This window comes from Triticum dicoccoides, chromosome 2A, assembly GCF_002162155.2.
Source record: "Triticum dicoccoides isolate Atlit2015 ecotype Zavitan chromosome 2A, WEW_v2.0, whole genome shotgun sequence".
Taxonomy (NCBI): Eukaryota; Viridiplantae; Streptophyta; class Magnoliopsida; order Poales; family Poaceae; genus Triticum; species Triticum dicoccoides.
In genome coordinates this window covers 51,371,874-51,376,930 of record NC_041382.1, presented here as the reverse complement: position 1 = coordinate 51,376,930, position 5,057 = coordinate 51,371,874, and the positions used below count along the sequence as shown (strand labels likewise).

The 5,057-nt window shown below is 50.4% G+C and overlaps 1 pseudogene; it reads left to right on the top strand.

The window, feature by feature from the left end:
* Positions 1 to 373: 373 nt before the first annotated feature.
* On the top strand, positions 374 to 3,033 carry LOC119357572 (annotated as a pseudogene).
* Positions 3,034 to 5,057: the final 2,024 nt, after the last annotated feature.

Below are 5,057 nucleotides of genomic sequence, written 5' to 3'. Positions count from 1 at the left end.
CAATGTTAAGCCCCAAATTAAAATGGGAGAAAAATCATGAAATGATCAAAAGTACTATCCAGCACAAATTACCTACTGATAAACACCATGTACCAGACAACAATGCCATCCGTAAGAACATTTCTTTTGACAAGCGTGCATTGCAGGATCTAATTAACTATGATTTTTCCCATCGTGCAGGATCTAATTAACTGTGATTTTTTCCATCATGCAGCAGTACTCAACATGATTTGTCCATGAATTGAAGACATGCCAATTCTAGTGCAGTATTCACAAGAGTAATCCTCACCACGTCGAGATACAGGGACGCGCCGCGGAGGTCCACGACGGCGAGTGTGGATATACAAGGGCGGAAGCAGCTACGTCGACTAGGATGGCGTGGCCGCAGGAGCAGGGCTGTGCTGGAGCGTGGGAGAGTGGCGGTGACTGGTGGCGGCCGCAGGAGCAGGGCTGTGCTGGAGCGTGGGAGAGTGGCGGCGACTGGCGGCGGCGCCCACGGTAGGGAGAAGGAGGCGAGCGGCGGGCGGCAGGGAGAAGGAGGCGAATCAATCGAGTAACGCAACTGGGTGTGCGTACAAAATGGGATCAAACCTAGGCCCGTGGCAAAAAGAAAACATATCGCCCTTAATTTTGATGCCTATCCTACCCTCAGGAAATCAATGGTCCGATTTAGTTATACTCGTCCCTCCCGCTTCAGCAGTATAGGGTACCGTAAAAATGCTCAAAAGGGAAGCCTGTTCTACGAACCTTCAAATTTCTATGAGTACTCGATGTGGAAGATAATGGTAATTTGAGAAGCCACCATCTGAAAGGCATTGGAGGGCTGATTCTGCTAAGATACTTGGGACTGAGAGGGGCTGCTATCCATACATTACCAGGCGAAATTGGATAGCTGGAGCACTTGGAGACGCTGGATGTCAGGCACATGAACCTGAGAAATCTGCCTGCATCTATAGTTGGATTGGAAAGGATGGTATGCCTATTGATTGAAGATGTTGTGGAGATGCTGAGTGATATCCCCATAATGAAAGGACTACGAGAAGTATCAACGATCCGTGTCAACGACATCGAGTCACTCCATAAGGTGGTAGAGCTGCCGGTTCAGTCGGAGAGGTTGAGGGTCCTTGGCTTGAGCTTTGACGGGTTAGACCCATCTATGGACAGTGCACGTGCCATTGTCGATTTCCTCAGGGCAGTTGGACACTCTAACCTTCAATCCCTATCTCTGCATTGTCTTGATGGTGACTTGGTTGGCCAACTGGACTTGTGTCCGTACCAGTTGCCAAGATTTGAGCTGACCATATCTGGTGCAATCTTGGGAAGTACTGCATTTTGTATGGCCCCCTGTGTCACCCACTTGAATATTGAAATTAGTCAATTGGGAGAGCAAGGTCTGAGTATCATCGCGTCCGCGCCCCATCTTATCCTTCTCAAGTTAGTATCTACAGGACCTGTCGCTGCCATGACAGACACGCACTCATCTTCCAGAAGACAAAGAAGAAGGGTGATAATTTCCAGTGGAGCCTTTCCGTGTCTTAAGGTGTTCTGGTTCACATGCAAGGCTGGTGGCAATGAGCTGCAGTTTGATCGAGGAGCCATGCCACGGCTGCGGGGGCTTCGGCTCCACTTCAACGCTCTAGAGACAATGTCTCTTTATGGAGATTTTGAATTTGGCATTGAGCATCTCTCTAGTCTCACCAGAATCCATGCCGCCATTGGATGTGTAGATTCCACGGCTCCGGAGGTGGAGCTTGCAGAGGCTGCCATCACAGAGCATGTCTGTCGGATCTCCTCTGCCAACACACCCACAATAGAGTTCAGCAGAGAGAAGACCGGGATGTTTGAGGGGGGAAAGAAGAGTATAGGTCCCCTTACAGAGACGGTGACAATGATTACCCGGAAAAAGAGCTTCAGCAGATGGTTGATCGCCCAGTACAAAATGATGCAGCGTGCGCTCTGCTCTTGCAGCTGTGCGGGTTGCGACATATCCAGTTGCGCGTCGGAGGTTGAACATGTAACTGACCGTGTGAGTTTATATTAAAAACCCGGAAAAACTGAATTGCTGCAGGTGTACAGACGTACATACCAAAGTTGGAATTAACAACATCAGCGAGGTCATGCTGCGGGGAGCAGGGCTGTGGCACACCTCTGCGGCAAGCCAGAAGAACACGCATGTATAGAAATCCAACACGAAATTAAACTAGCGTGTGCAGCAGGAGGAAGCGAGGGACAGGAGCAACGTAGTGCACGAGGTTTCCGAGCTTTTCTAAATGTTTCTTGATGACCAATTTCTTGAGGCTCCTTATCGAGAAATATATCTCCACACACTGCGTCTTGGTGGGTGGTATCAGCATGAACATCCTTGCCTGTATCTTTCCAGTCTTATGTTTTCAGATAGCTTGAAATGAATTGTCATTAGCTACACGGTTTATCATGGTAATTTTGGTTCGAGTATTCTAAGTTCAAGCGATGCAATCACAGACCCATTATGTACCTTGACTGATAGCCATTGCAATCACAGGTGATATCACCATGAAGTTCAGGCAGGAGTTTTAGTTTTTTGCTTGCACTATTTAGCTGATAATCCCAGCAGGATGCAGTCCATGTAAATGGCACTGTTCACTGTCCGGCACAGAAGCATGGCTTTCAATTTCAGTGAGATTTCGATGAAATTTACTGAATGTCACTGATTTCAGTAGGCACTTAAATATTTACATTTTGGTCAAAATATTTCAGTAATTAGAGTAGTGTACATGAATTCAAATATTTCTCAAAAATATCAAATATTTAATTGAATTCAAGTGAATATTTCAGCCCTTTGGCCGAAATGCAAACCGAAATCATAAGGATCACAGTTGAATTTTGGTTGGTGCAAAAAAATTCTGAAACTGAAAGTGAAAACCATGCACAGAAGCATCATAGCTGAATATCGGATTGGTAGCCAAGATACACTGATTGGTCCCCTTTCAGGTTGCGATCGGTGGTACCGCTGCTTGCTTCTTCGACGATGCAGGTGGAGAAGCTATTTCATAGCTGGATTGCTCCTAGGTCGACTGTTGTTGAGTGTCCCCAGTGCTTTTGGTATAAAATGCAACCTCATTCGGATCAGGTGCGTCTTCAGAATGCAGTAGTTCGTTGTTACCAAAATTCTCTGTCGATTCATTCTCGAGCAGCAGCTTCTTAGCCATGTTCCGGAAGGATTCGGTCAACGGGTCACGGTGCTTCTTGACAGAGAGCTTCCTCAGCGATCTTTCGGCCCTCGCGGCGGTGAAGTCAACAAAGGCACTACGAGAATTTGTGGCAATGTGGCTGGCAGATCCATCAGCATTGCCTTCTATGATGTCACTCACATAAGTACAGGCTGCAGCTGGAGATAGCCATGCCCCGAACGAACTGGTCCTCTCAACGAGGTCACTGCTCCTCTCCTTGTTCGCTGGTACTGCAGTAGGGCATGGCGGTTCGGAGTTTGATGTTTCAGGCGAATCAGCTGAAGATGACATGTTTGCTTCCGATGCTTCCTCTTCTGATGAATCTTTATTGTGGAAGTTGTGCATTTGACGCCTGATTCTTCCGATGAAGTTTTGATATTTTGGTTGTCGGAGCGTTTTGATTCTGCAGGAGTCTCAAATGGCAAGTTAATTTGAATGCTAAAGAATGATGAACACTGAGAAGGAAAGCTGAAAAAAGGGAGAAATGGGCTAGGGAAATTTAAGAAGCGTTACTTGGAGTATTTTTTATGGTGGGCTTCCTCGGCAGGATGGTTCGAATGGATGTCTGAACTCTGAATGTCTGGTTTGGTTTCATGCAAGATACGCTGATGCTGTGCAGAGTGGGCTCTGAAGGAGGGGTCGGTGTATCTCTTCAAGCACGCTCCCTCGCCACCAGCATCATACCTGCACCCAAAACAAGCCAAAATTAACTAGGAAAAACATTTTCGAGCTGTAATTTTTGGGAAGGAAGTGCTATTACTTGTCAAGCATGGACAGCTGCGGAGGCCCGCGGCAGCGCTGGACGTGCTTTTCAATGGAGCACGGCCTTGTTCCTCCTGTTGGAACGAGCCCACGTCCCGCTCGTCAGGTGGCTAGCCATGCAGTCCGCATCATCCGCGTCTCCAACAGCCGCATGCACTTCCTGCTTATCTCCTCCTGCATGGTAGCGCTAACCGGCTAATGCCGTTGTACTCTCCCATGTTCTCACTGCTTCCTCTCATGTAAACTGTATATATGTACCCCCGATGGATAAATAGAAGCAGTGTGTGAGTGTTGCATAACTCAACTTGGTATCAGATACCAGTATCTCCGATCCTTCCTCTCTCTCAACGCTTCCGCCATGCATCGTCTTCTTCGCCGCACCCGCTCAGCCGACTTCGACGCGCCGGCGTCCGCTCCGTTCGCCGCCATCCCCGTCGCCGTGGCAGCTCCCGCTGCGGTTGCCCCTTCTCAGGCAGCTCCCGCTGCCACGGTCGCCACCACCCCGGCTGCACCCGCGCCACGCCATGCGCACCTCGGCGATATGGGCAAGCGCTTCCTCGTCCACCTGGGCACCCCGCGCGGCGCCCTCTGTCCAGCCGGCTGCGGGCGTTCTCCGCACCGCCGGAAGCACCCCTGTCCCAGGCCTCAGGCTGGGCGGCCCCGGCAGCGCCATCGTCCCCCATCTCGGCCCGGGCCGCTCCGACGTCGGTCCTTCCTCCACTGCTGGACTCCCGCCCTCCATTGCGTACTACTTCACCACCAAACTTCACCTCGAGTCTGGTAACTACTCGCGCTGGCGTCAACCCTTTTACATCATTGCTTGCAAACACGAGGTTCAGCACCATCTCGATGCCGCCACCGAGCCGCTCGGCCAGAGCACCGTGTGGCGCAATGACGACTTGTCCATGGTGTTGTGGATGCACGGCGTCGTTGCCGAGGAGCTCATGGACGTGGTGGCGTCTCTGGACAGCTCCGCCTACGACATCTGGACCTAGCTCCATGTCCTCTTCATGGACAACCAGCCGGGCCGCCCCGTCAATCCTCGGCGCCGAGTTCCGGAACCTCGTCCAGGGCGACCTCTCCGTC